The 15,242-nt window shown below is 38.4% G+C and overlaps 1 protein-coding gene across 2 annotated transcripts in view; it reads left to right on the top strand.

Moving 5' to 3' along the window:
* TMEM100 (transmembrane protein 100) overlaps window positions 1-15,242 on the top strand; it is a 61,844-nt gene that overhangs the window by 21,014 nt on the left and 25,588 nt on the right. The window contains exon 1 of one of the 2 annotated variants that reach the window (XM_056550358.1): window positions 7,339-7,357. The exons of the other annotated variant lie outside the window; for it this stretch is intronic. The gene's annotated coding sequence lies outside the window, so the exon portion shown is untranslated. Of the gene's footprint in view, window positions 1-7,338; window positions 7,358-15,242 lie in introns of those variants that run through there. 2 annotated transcript variants of the gene reach the window in all.

Here is a 15,242-nt window from a genome sequence, read left to right as displayed (position 1 = left end):
TTCTGTCACTATTCTTCTGCTTTCCGTATTTGTACTGCGCTGCCTTCTAGGCTTTAACTTAGTCTGTAGACTTCGCTTTATCTATTTCCTGTGTTATGTTTTTTTTTGCCTCTAGTTCTCTGTCTGTCTAATCCATTGTACCTACTTCCTTGACTTTCAAACAGTGTTTATTTGTTTTGACTTTGCTACACCTTGTACCGTATTCAGCGTATGGACCGGCACCATGGTTGGGATCACCCAATTAAGGAAATTGGCACCCCAAAAGCCAGGGACAGAGATCAGGGCAAGCTCAGGGCCGCATCTATTCTTGCCCAACTTGACAGCTGCTTCCTAGTTTCTGTGACATGTTAACCTCTTATTTTTTAATTCCACTACGCTTCAAACGATATATAAAAAAAAAGTTTTGTACATTGACATCCCCTTTAAGAAGGTAAATTTACACATGTGACTCACTTTGTTATTAATTCAAGTTAAAGAACAAACTGGAAAAATAGATGTATTCAGTGGAGCTTGAAGCTGATTCACTCTAAAATATCAGACACGAAATTTTTCAATTGATGTTGTAATTATCGTCTGATTTAGTCGCTTTCCTTTCTTTATAATGCAGAGCTTTTTGGCAGCGGCATTAGTAATGCCGTGACTTCCCCTACAGAAAGTGTGAGTAATGCCTTCACAGTCTCTACTCATAATTGTCAATGTAGCTCTTATTATGTTCCAATTGTTCCAGTAGGCTATGTAAAATGTGGAAGGTAATGGATGAGTCACTAAGTTTTTAGCAAATAAATGCAAAAAAACACCTATTAACCCTTTAGGGACACAACCCATTGTCGCCTTGAGGACACTGCCAATTTTTATTTTTGTTTTTTCCCCCTCGCCTTTTAAGAGACATAACACTTAAATTTTTCCATCCACAGACCCATTTGTGTTATGTGTAAGACCCATTGTACTTTGTAATGACTACTATCATTATACCATAAAATGTACCGCAAAACCATAAAATGAATCCAGAAAACAGCAATTTTGCATCTCTAGAATTTATATAATTTTAAAAAAAAACTTTTAAATAGTCAATTTTTTTTTATTGAAATCAGTATGCTTAAAATTGACCCTTATTTTTCTGTAGTCGGGGGTTATATATGGGCTGTTTTGATGGGACTTTTGATCACTTTTTCTTAATTTTTTTCTGATACATGATGTGACCACAAATCTGGTATTTGTTAATGTTTACGTTGTTCACTGTAAACACTATATTTAAATAGCTTGGTTAATTCCACATCTGGCGATACTCAATATGCTTAATATTTTTTGTTTCTTTTTTGTTTTGTAAAATGGAATAAAAAGGATGATTTCATTTTATGAGTCATAACACCTTCAGGACAAAGGGCGTACCTGTACGCCCTACACCCGGTGTTTAAGACGGGGTGACACCGTGACCCTGCATCACACCGGGTCGGTCCCGGCTAATAGCGTGTGGCACCGTTCGTTGTGCCGCGCGCTATTAACCATTCAGACGTGGCGATCAAAGTTGATCTCCGCATCTAAAAATGAAAGTAAACGCTTCCCGGCAGCTCAGTTGGGCTGATCGGAACATCGCAATAAAATTGCGGTGTCCCGATCAGCTAGGACACAAGCGGAGACCCCCTTACCTTGCTCCATCGCATCCGATCGGCGTTTGATTGCTCCAAGCCTGAGCTACATCGAGCAATCGAGCCCCTATCTCGCTGATCAGGGATCAGGGTAAAAGATCAGTGTGTGCAGTGTTATAGCCCCTTATGGGAGCTATAACCCTGCAAAAAAAAAAGTGAAAAAAAAAAAAGTTAACGAAGGTCATTTAATCCCCCTTTTCCCATAAAAAAAGAAAAAACTGGGTTAATAAAAATAAACATATGTGGTATCGCCGGATGCGGAAATGTCCGAATTATAAAAATATATCATTAATTAAACCGCACGGTCAATGTCGTACGTGCCAAAAAAATTACAAAGTCCAACATAGCGTATTTTTGGTCACTTTTTATTTCATGAAGAAATGAATAAAAAAGATGAATACAAAAATGGTACCGATAAAAACTTCAGAACACAGCGCAAAAAAATTGTACTCATACCGGCCCGTTCGCGGAAAAAATAAAAAAGTTATAGGGGTTAGAAGATGAGAATTTTTAACGTATACATTTTCCTGCATGTAGTTATGATTTTTTTTTCCGAAGTACGACAATATCCAACCTATATAAGTAGGGGATCATTTTAACCATATGGACCTACAGAATAAAGAGAAGGTGTTATTTTTACCGAAAAATGTACTTCGTAGAAACGGAGATGATTGATATAAATCAATCATCTCTAAGTAGATCTTTGACTCACTGTTCCCTTTCCATATCTTCTGGCCAAGACCACCATGATGACTTCTTCCAGCCATAACTCATATCTGCAGAATCTGTCAAACAAACATCTTTGGCTCTTCTCTTTTAAAGAATTATTCTCAGCGTTCCCAAGTCGAAATAGTGCCCCTATGCACCTCCACTCAGTATCATGCCCCTCCTCATGCAGCGTCGCTGTCACCTGAGGTCATCAGACCAGCAGCCCTACGCCTGTTACGTTTCATAGTTTTTTTCCCCCCTACATCGGCTACGCTCTTCTTCGCTGACATTGCCACTACTCTCCTGCTCCTTAGCTCATGCCCATGTGGTTCCCACGTCGTGTCCAACATCACATCATTGTCAATGTGAAACTCCTCATCGTCCATGCCACTCCTCTCTGCATGGACTTCTTGGGCTCCTTGCTCCCCCACCAACGCCTTTTCCAGACATGTTTTTTTTTTACAGGATGAGTGGTCCAGTGGCCCATAGCAACCAATCAGATTGCTTCTTTCATGTTTTAGAGGCCCTTTTAAAAATGAAAGAAGCGATCTGATTGGTTCCTATGGAAGATCGCACCGAGTCTCAGATGTGATCAGAAGTTATTAAACAAACGAAATCAGAGCGCACAGCAGGGACATGTCAGTCTATTCCCCACTGCTTATCTCCGTCGGGTACAGGGATGAGCAGTGGGGAATAGACTGACATGTCCCCACTGTGCGCTCTGATTGCGCTTGGAGCAGGGCAGCAGCGGGGACATGTCGGGAACCGGCTGTGGCGGTAAATGAAAGAAGCAGCGCACAGGGGAGACAGGTCCCTCCATTCCCGGCTGCTCATCTCTGTCAAGTATGGAGATGGCAAAAGGAGAGAGAGGGCACTCCGTAGTGCAATTACCACTTGATAATACACGGGTGAACTAGGATATGGATAATGCTCACCCAGAAGGTTACACTCGCCAAGTGTAACCATGGAATGTAGCGTGTAATGGTGTATGCCGGCAGCCGATCCACCTGAGAAAATCTGCACAAATCCAAGGAGCCTCCAAGGGAGCAGCGGATATCAAAAGGCGCTGGACATACTCGTAGGGTAGAAACACTTTAATCACCCATCATGCAACGCGTTTCACAGATTATCTGCTTCATCAGGCATACCAAGGTGAGTACAAGCATGCTATATATAGAGCTGGGTGGTTAACCCTTCAGGGGAACCCCTTGGGGGCTCCACCAAAGGGAAAACACCCAGTTGAGAGAAATTTCACCTATACACACACATATAAATACAGAAAATGTATTGATCATACACATAAAAGAATATATATAGTATAAAAATATATAAAAAATATATGTATAAATCTGAAATATAGAGAAATGCAGGGGATGAATGCAGAAGGATAAAAAGCACATAACTACATGTCCAATATATTAAGTATAACAAATTATTAAGTATAAAAAATAAAATAAAACAAAAATAAAATAAAACAACATAAAGTAAATTAAATTAAATTAGAATGAAATAATAAACACAAAAAATATATGATAGAAGAAATATACATTATTATATGTAAAAAATAATAAATAAATGAAAATAAAATAAAAATAAAAAACTTAATTACCGAGCATTTTCAATTGTTTCGTTCAATCCTTCTGGAAATAAAGTACCTAAAGTAAAAATCCAAAATGACTCTCTATTAATCAGTCTCTGAAATCTATTGTGGATGTTGTCTGGGATGGTTTCAATAATAGTCAATTTAATACTATTAATATCCCTATTGTGTTTTAATGTAAATGTAAGTATGGAGATGAGCAGCGGACTGGCATGTCCCTGCTGTACTGTGAAACAGATGACTAGGCATAGGAGAATCATTTTTTAAATATATACATGGGGGGGGGAATAAAATGATTGTAAAAAAGTCGAGGGGAATAGGATTATATGGAAATTATGCACAGGAAGTTTAAAAACCCCGCCGGGAGCCATGAATGGCTCCTAGGTGCCGGCCATTCAGGGCTCCCGGCAGGGAATTTAAAAGTGAAAGTAAAAATACACCGTACATCGCAGGGGAGCGCAGCATGCCGCTTGCTCCCCTATTTAATAACTTCTGATTGCATCACTTCTGAGACCCGGTGCGATCAATCCCTCAGTCCCTGTACCACAAACCCATCATGGAACAGAGTCTGTTCCGTGATGGGGGTAGTAGTAAAAACACTAATGTAGCCTCCCAAGCCACAGGCAGACTTTTACAGCCGGGGAACTACTACTCCCATCATGGAAACAAGTCTGTTCCATGATGGGAGTAGTAGTAGTCCCATCTGTGGGAGTCTGTAGACAGAGGTGTTAAAAAGGCCATAAAATAACAGACTATATCGGTACATGACGGATGTTATAAAGGGTCTTAACAGATGAATATGCCTGTTATTTTGACTGACGTTATTCAGCCGTTAGCACCCGTTATGGTCAGTTTTTTTGCATTTTTGTACCACAAAAATGGCTGTTAAAAATCAGGGACAAGACGCTAGTGTGAAAGAAGCCTTAGCTGTGTTCTGAAGTTCTCCCTAATTATTTTGGAGAAGGTAAACTCTGTTTTCACATATATATTTTTATGGATACATGGCAGACCTTCCCTTACATTATTCTGCTTATAAAAGTTTTTTCATCACAACTGATCTTGCCAGTGAATTATTCTGCCAGCAAAAGGAAATATAGAAGGACTGATGGGAGATAAACCTGAAAAGGGTTTATCTGTTTTTTTTTTTAAACTGATGGACTACCAAGCCACAATATGCATGCCTCATCCCTCCCTCAGCCTTTCTTTCCTTGACTGATTGACATACAGCCAGGCTGAGTGCTGGAAGCCAAGCCCTGTACATCACCCATGCAGGTCCGGGAGGGAAAATGGAGGGGAAAGGCATGCATGCTACAGCTTGGTACTGCCTCCTTGACACTTGAGCTCTGAACATGATATAGAACTGACATATATAGAAGATTCCCTTTAAGCCCCGCATGGCACTGATCAAGAAAACTGCTAAAATGTGGAGGAGTGTCAATTATGTTACTCAATACCTAATGTAATTTTAATGTATCTATCACCATTATTTCACTATAAAATAGCATATTACAGCTGCTCAATGTCTTTTCAATTGTCAAAAAGGAAGGGAGCATTTCCTTCTCTTGCCTGCACTGTGATGACTCCTCCCCCTCCCTCACTCTGCTGACTCACTGCTCTTGCAGAAGCATGGCAGCGCTGCAACCCTTTTCTCTCTGGTTTCATGCTGTACACACATACACACATACACAATGGTTATTGGAGATTGTCTGTACTCTACCACCAAAGACAATATGGTGAGTGTATAACTTGCATCTTCCTATGTCATTCATGTGTGTCATCCTTAGGCAGTCCTGTAATGCTGGGACTTGTAGTTTTGGAATAGTTGGGGGTACAGTGTTTGGATAACTCTTTTTTTGCAGCAGTGTTGTCTTCATCTGTGTGCCTACAGCTTTTGCAAAACTACAACTCCCAGACATACTTTGACTGTCCAGGCATGCTTGGAGTTATAGTTTTGCAACAGCTGGAGGCACATGTTTGCTAAACCTCTGTATTACAGCAGTGTTGCTGCAGACTGTGTTCCCCCTGCAGCCTTGTCAATCAACCATCTTGTGTCCATGACCCTTAGACACCCTCATGCATGCTTTTCAAAGGCAGTTTTATTTAATAAAATGTGATTTATTTTTTTTTAAAGAAGTATATTAGAAAAACTATTGTTTTGCCAAGATGTACAACATATAAAAAGTTTTTATATCTGACAGTGCCCATTTAACTCTCAACACCCAGAGCTGTGTTTAAAGGGGGCAGAATGCTTACAAAAGGAAAAGAGTTCTATCAAGTTGAACCTATACCCCTACTGTATCCCTACTGTGTTGATCCAGTGAAAGGCAAAAAATTTAAAAACATGAGGCTGATCCCAATTGGCCCATAACAGAGGGGGAAAATTTTTTTCGACTCTTAATATGACAACCAGAATAAATCCCTGGATCAACATTTTATCCCTATAAATATAGAATCCTTAACCTTTAATGTTATTACTCTCCAGAAATGTATTCCGTCCCCATTCGATCTCTTTTATTGAATTCACCATGACCATTCCTCTGGGAGAGAATCCCATAGTCTCACTGCTCTTACAGTAAAGAATAACCATCTGTGCTGATGTAGAATCCTTCTTTCCTCTAGATGTAGAAGATGCCCCCTTTTTATAGATATAGTCTTGGGTATAAAGGTATCATGGGAGAGATCTCTGTACTGCCCCCTAATATATTTATTCATAGTTATTAGGTTGGTCCTACTTGTTGAATGCCTACCTGTCATATCACAGAAAACATAATGATTCTATAGGTTACTCTCTAGGTTGTGCAGATTCTTTGCATATCTTTTATATGTGTCTAGCTTCTGTATTTGGCTCACAAATTTCTCTGTTCTGCTGCTCACTCATTCTGACATCCACTGCTCAGGAAAGGCAAGAACTGAGCCCGCCCTCACTCCCCCCATGCATTCACTTCCTCGCTGAGTCTGCTGAGCTGTGCTGGGTCTCTTCATCCAATCACTGCAGGCTGCTCTGTAACCCCCTCCTCTCTGTTTTCATGCTACAGTCAGACAGGACAGGAGTGAGCACAGAGGAGTTTAAGCCACGCCCTCACTTCCTGTGCTTCAGCTAGGACAAAGATGACGCTGCAGCCAGACAGGATTATGTTCTGGACGGTATCGGGACCCCTAGTGGTCTTTTGTTTTATAAGCCAGGATTTCTATATAACTGTTGCCAGAAAGTTAAACTTATTCTTCATGCCTAAGACTAGAGGAAAATGTAGACTCTCTAGTATAGTATTTTACCACCCTCCCTTAGAGCTCTTCCAGCCAGCGATTTGAAGACATTCCCTTACACTGTGTAATTTGCATTCAGTGATTTTCGCCCCCTGTACATGTGTCTGCCTCAGTTCAGTTGCAGCCTGGCTATGGAAAGGTAAGGTCTGGCTCGCTTTATCTCTTACATGTTGCAGCGTGCACCCCCTTTATGCTTGTATTTGTATCTCAAATGACGGTCACATTTTTGGGGCAAATGTGCCAAGTAAATGTGCAATAGATCCTTTAAAAAAAAAATAAGCAAAAAAAAATAACAATAGGTTAACATTATTGTAAAAGATGCGTTGATACATTGCAAAGAAATTGTAGCGGTTGTGCAAATGTTTATTAGTAAATATCTGTTATTGTGCAATAGATACATTGTACTTTGTATACAACACGCGAGAAAATCCTAAATCTAAATAGAAGAGAATAGAATAAAAAAATTTAAATCCCCCCCCCCCCCCCCAATGCCAACATTTAAAATTATGGGTAAGGGGAAAACCTTTATATATATATATATATATATATATATATATATATATATATATATATATAGATGTGCATTTATTTTTGTTTAGTAATAGTGGTAATATTACTAGGTGAAGGGACTTATTGTAACTGTGCGTCCTTAGTAAGAAAGTCTCATTAATCTTACTATGGCTGCTCTCTAATACAGTGTTTCCCAACCAGGGTGCCTCCAGCTGTTGCAGAACTACAACTCCCAGCATGCCCGGACAGCCATCGGCTGTCCGGGCATGCTGGGAGTTGTAGTTCTCCAACAAAGCTTCTAAATTAGTTCTCATATTGAGCTGTAGTAGTGATGATATGGAAAAGGGCCATGTATGATGGCAAATACAGCTCTGCTACATCTGTGCGAGCCTCACGTTGCGGCAATGGCTTTGTTATCTATGGAGTGTCTGCCTATTGTAAATATATATACGGGATATAGTAAATAGTTATATATATAGCTCAGAAATGAATGATAGAAATCCATTTTTTTTATCTTCCCTTATAAACTTTGTTGGAATTTTTCAAGTTTATAGAAAGATTTGGTCGCGGTGAAGTATTTGCCGACTTGTAAAGATAAGGAGTTAAATACGGACACATTATGACCCAGTGAAATAATGTTCTTCCATATGAATCCCTACACAGGATTTTACTGCTGCCCCTGGTTTTCTCTGTAGGTCAGATGGGATTTCTTGCTCCATCGGTTGGGCATGCCTTTACTATACCAATAAATGGTACCTACTGTCCAGAAGTGCTGAGACTTAGAATGTTCTGTTATACAATGTTACTTATAGTTCTCTTTACATATCTATGGGTATATCTATCTATCATGAGAAAGAAAGATCTACAGGTAGATGTTGGACAGATAGATAGATAAATAGATATGAGATAGATAGATAAATAGATAATAAAGAGAGAGATATGAGATAGATAGATATGAGATATATATAGATAGATATGAGATGGATAGATATGAGATAGATAGATATGAGATAGATAGATAAATAGATAATAAAGAGAGAGATATGAGAGATAGATAGATAGATAGATAAATAGATAATAAAGAGAGAGATATGAGAGATAGATAGATAGATAGATAGATATGAGATAGATATATAGATAGATAGATATGAGATAGATAGATATGAGATAGATATGAGAGATAGATATGAGATAGATGGATATGAGATAGATAGATATGAGATATATATAGATAGATAGATATGAGTATACAAAAAAGAAGATTGCAGCAGCACACATTGGTCAAAAAAATTGAGGTTTTTAGTGCACTTTTTGATCAAAACGTGTCCCCCATCCACCACGGGGAGGTGGCCTCATTTAGGATGGGACCCTAGCACAAATAGATAGATATAAGATAGATAGATAGATAGATATGAGATATGAGATAGATATGAGATAGATAGATATGATATAGATAGATATGAGATATGAGATAGATAGATATGAGATAGATATGAGATATATATAGATAGATATGAGATAGATATGAAATAGATATGAGATAGATATGAGATAGATAGATATGAGATATATATAGACAGATAGATATGAGATAGATAGATATGAGATAGATATATATGAGATAGAGAAAAAGCAGGTAGAGCAGCACTCAGTTGGACGTAATGTGGAGGGTGCAAGCTGTGGATGGGCCCTGGTCCTCGAGACCCAAATAGATACAGCAAACAGGTAAACACAGCAGCACTCCGGCGTAGTGAAAAGTAGTGACTTTATTTATCACCAAAATACAATGCAACGTTTCAACCACCTCTCGTGGCCGCCTACCTGTTTGCTGTAGATATGAGATAGATAGATATGAGATAGATAGATATGAGATAGATAGATATGAGATAGATAGATATGAGACAGACAGATAGATAGATAGATAGATAGATAGATATGATATAGATATGAGATAGATAGATATGAGATAGATAGATATGAGATAGATAGATATGAGATAGATAGATATGAGATAGATAGATATAGATAGATAGATAGATAGATATAGATAGATATGAGATAGATAGATGATAGATATGAGATAGATAGATAGATATAGATAGATAGATATGAGATAGATAGATATGAGATAGATAGATATGAGATAGATAGATAGATAGATATGAGATAGATAGATATGAGAGAGATAGATATGAGATAGATATGAGATAGATAGATATGAGATAGATATGAGATAGATAGATAGATATGAGATAGATAGATATGAGATAGATAGATATGAGATAGATAGATATAGATAGATAGATAGATAGATATGAGATAGATAGATAGATATAGATAGATATGAGATAGATAGATGATAGATATGAGATAGATAGATAGATAGATATAGATAGATAGATATAGATAGATAGATAGATATGAGATAGATAGATATGAGATAGATAGATATGAGATATTCCAAAGAAGAAAGCAGAACTCCTGGAGGTATGTATAGGTGCCCACTATCTAGGGTCCCGGTTCAGGATCCTCCACAAGTATTCCAAGGAAGATGCAGTGGCAATCAAATGGTGAAAAAAGTGGATTATTTATTCATCTTGAATGTGCAGAAAGGCGACGTTTCTGCTGACTCACTCACCATTATCAAGCAACTAGTGTTACAGCTTGTGACTTTTTATGGTCACGCAGGACCTCGTGATCAATTAAACAATTAAATATAAACATTGTAAAAAGTGCATAAAGAGACATATATGTAAACTACAGCATATATCAGTGTTAAAGATGCATACATATGATCCCCGGCATATTCTCCAATCGTCAATGCATGCAATAAATATATGACAATACAGTGCATACCATAATACAATTGCAGGTGCATAGTGCATGACGTGTGATGAGGTGGGCGGAGGGAGGCGGGACACTCGCCGCAGATCGTCTTGGAATCCATAAGCTGCTCAGCGTGGACGCTAGGGTACTTCCGGGGTCCATCCGCAGGACCGGAAGTGACGTTCCGTTCTGTGTAGTCAGATGACGAGTCATGTGATGGCCGTTACTGTGGAGCAAAGACCCTCTCCTCAGCGCATGCGCTCTGCGTACCTAGAGGGTCATGGCGCCATCTTAGATGTGGGAAAACAGTGCCCTTATCTTAATGCTTGTCCCCACAGCATTCTTCTTTAAAGGTGTTCTGCACAAATGGTCCGGGAGGCCTACGGGTTACCGAAGTCCCACCCAGAGTCCCAAAAACGGCCATCTCAGTCATTACCATAGGCAACACACCGAGGATAGCTTTGGTGCTAACCTTATTTCTGAAGAAGTGGGTTTTCATGACAAAAGGCATCTGTTCATATGGGTGCAGCCATCCACAGATTAGGTCCAACACTAGACTGGTAAAGAAGAAGTGGGTCCACATGAATTCCTTGCGATCAAGTTAGGCAGAGTGTTCCTCCGTCACCTGGCCCATCTCTATATAAAAAAGAAAAAATATATTTAATAAAAACGTATTAATTATAACGTTCCACACACATAAATGATGCTGTACCGGAGTTTTATACTTTACAAATTTCGTGTGATATCTTAAAATCCACATTGAGCCCTTGTGGCTTCAAGGTGTCCAAATGGTAAATCCACCATAGTTCCTTGCGTTTTAATTTGGCAATACAATTGCCGCCACGTTTTAACGGTGGTATGTGGTCGACAATTGTAAATTTTAAATCCTTTTCACTGTGTCCCTTGTCAAGGACATGTTTTGAAACGGGTAAATCAGCACGGCCCTTGCGGATAGTGTAGCGGTGCTGATTTATCTGTGTTTTTGCATCATTGATAGTCTCCCCAACATATAATAAAGTACATGGACATTGGAGGACATATACAATGAAATCTGTATTACACGTAAGGTAGAACGTGATAGGAAATGGTTTTCCTGTAGTGCGATGTACAAATTCATTACTCTTGTTCATATATGAGCAGTTTATACAGACTCGGCAAGGAAAGGAACCCTTATTAGCATTGATAAAAATCCTTGTGTTGGCTTTTGGACACTAATATCCGCCTTAACTAGACGGTCACGTAAGTTGGGAGATCTTTTGTATGACATAATTGGAAAATTATTGAACTAATGTATCCCCATGCTCAGATATGAGATAGATAGATAGATAGATAGATAGATATGAGATAGATAGATATATATGAGGTAGATAGATATAAGATAGATAGATAGATATGAGATAGATAGATAGGTAGATAGATATGAGATAGATACGAGATAGATGGATAGATATGGGATAGATAGATAGATATGAGATAGATAGATAGATAGATAGATATGAAATAGATAGGAGATAGATAGATTGATAGATAATAAAGATGGATGGTTGGATAGATAGATAGAGGTATAGATAGATAGATAGATAGATAGATAGATAGATAGATAGATAATAAAGAGATGGATGGATGGATAGATTGAAAGATAGATAGATAAAAAAGAAATAGAATGATATTAAAGAGACAGATGGATAACAAAGAAATAGATGGATAATAAGAGATAGATGGATAATAAGAGATAGATGGATAGAAAGATAGATAATAAAGAGAGATAGAGAGAGAGAAATAGATAGATATTTTTTGGATAAATGCAGAACACCAAATGAAATCCAGTGCAATGGTGTACAGAGGAGAATACATTTTAGTAGCCTCATGCTAGTCAGTAGTGTGAGGCTGATGAAACATTGTATTTTCCTCTGTAGACTATAGAATAAACCAGCAATGCACTGGATTTCGTTTGGTTACGCATGCGTGCACCCCCTACACAGAACTGCTTTATTGGATGTGCTGCTTGTATCTTGCTTGTCTTCAATAGACAGATAATAGATCGATATGTGATAGATAGATAGATATAGATAGATAGATATGAGATAGATAGATGTGAGATAGATAGATATGAGATAGATAGATATGAGATAGATAGATATGAGAGAGATAGATATGAGATAGATATGAGATAGATAGATAGATAGATATGAGATAGATAGATATGAGATAGATAGATAGATATGAGATAGATAGATATGAGATAGATAGATAGATAGATATATAGATATGAGATAGATAGATATGAGATAGATAGATAGATAGATATGAGAGATAGATATGAGATAGATAGATATGAGATAGATAGATATGAGATAGATAGATAGATAGATAGATATGACATAGATAGATAGATAGATATGAGATAGATAGATAGATAGATAGATATGAGATAGATAGATATGAGATAGATAGATAGATAGTAAAGAGATAGATAAACAATCATTTTTATTCTTGTATTATACTATTATTGTATCACAGTTCACTGAAGACTTGAATAGTTTCTGAATTAGTTAAGAATAAACGCTTGAATCCAATTCCCTAGAGCAGCAAAGTAACCACCATCCAACACTATAAACTGCTCTACGATGGCATAATAGAGGAGTACTTATTGTTTAGCCGACAGCCATTCCTCCAGTGTTCCCAATATACATACATGCTTATCTTGGCCGAGCATGTGAATGTTTTTATCTTAAAGGATCGGACATTGAAATTCCACATGTCAGATCCTTTTTCCCCCAAACGTGGTGTGCAGCAGAAGAGTTAAAAGCACCCATACACATAAGAAAGGTATCCGATCCCATACACATAAGATAGGTATCCGATCCCAGACACATAAGATAGGTATCCGATCCCATACACATAAGATAGGTATCCGATCCCATACACATAAGATAGGTATCCGATCCCATACACATAAGAAAGGTATCCGATCCCATACACATAAGAAAGGTATCCGATCCCATACACATAAGAAAGGTATCCGATCCCATACACATAAGAAAGGTATCCGATCCCATACACATAAGATAGGTATCCGATCCCATACACATAAGATATCCGATCCCATACACATAAGAAAGGTATCCGATCCCATACACATAAGAAAGGTATCCGATCCCATACACATAAGATAGGTATCCGATCCCATACACATAAGAAAGGTATCCGATCCCATACACATAAGAAAGGTATCCGATCCCATACACATAAGAAAGGTATCCGATCCCATACACATAAGATAGGTATCCGATCCCATACACATAAGAAAGGTATCCGATCCCATACACATAAGATAGGTATCTGATCCCATACACATAAGATATCCGATCCCATACACATAAGAAAGGTATCCGATCCCATACACATAAGAAAGGTATCCGATCCCATACACATAAGAAAGATATCCGATCCCATACACATAAGAAAGGTATCCGATCCCATACACATAAGAAATGTATCCGATCCCATACACATAAGAAAGGTATCCGATCCCATACACATAAGATAGGTATCCGATCCCAGACACATAAGATAGGTATCCGATTCCAGACACATAAGATAGGTATCCGATCCCAGACACATAAGATAGGTATCCGATCCCAGACACATAAGATAGGTATCCGATCCCAGACACATAAGATAGGTATCCGATCCCAGACACATAAGATAGGTATCCGATCCCAGACACATAAGATAGGTATCCGATCCCATACACATAAGATAGGTATCCGATCCCATACGCATAAGATAGGTATCCGATCCCATATGCATAAGATAGGTATCCGATCCCATATGCATAAGATAGGTATCCGATCCCATATGCATAAGATAGGTATCCGATCCCATACGCATAAGATAGGTATCCGATCCCATACACATAAGATAGGTATCCGATCCCATACACATAAGATAGGTATCCGATCCCATACACATAAGATAGGTATCCGATCCCAGACACATAAGATAGGTATCCGATCCCAGACACATAAGATAGGTATCCGATCCCATACACATAAGATAGGTATCCGATCCCATACGCATAAGATAGGTATCCGATCCCATACGCATAAGATAGGTATCCGATCCCATATGCATAAGATAGGTATCCGATCCCATATGCATAAGATAGGTATCCGATCCCATATGCATAAGATAGGTATCCGATCCCATACACATAAGATAGGTATCCGATCCCATACACATAAGATAGGTATCCGATCCCATACACATAAGATAGGTATCCGATCCCATACACATAAGATAGGTATCCGATCCCATACACATAAGATAGGTATCCGATCCCATACACATAAGATAGGTATCCGATCCCATACACATAAGACAGGTATCCGATCCCATACACATAAGACAGGTATCCGATCCCATACACATAAGACAGGTATCCGATCCCATACACATAAGATAGGTATCCGATCCCATACACATAAGATAGGTATCTGATCCCATACACATAAGATAGGTATCCGATCCCATACACATAAGACAGGTATCCGATCCCATACACATAAGATAGGTATCCGATCCCATACACATAAGATAGGTATCTGATCCCATACACATAAGATAGGTATCCGATCCCATACACATAAGACAGGTATCCGATCCCATACACATAAGACAGGTAT

The sequence above is a fragment of the Hyla sarda genome, chromosome 13, assembly GCF_029499605.1.
Source record: "Hyla sarda isolate aHylSar1 chromosome 13, aHylSar1.hap1, whole genome shotgun sequence".
NCBI lineage: Eukaryota > Metazoa > Chordata > Amphibia > Anura > Hylidae > Hyla > Hyla sarda.
This window is presented reverse-complemented; position numbering and strand designations above follow the sequence as displayed.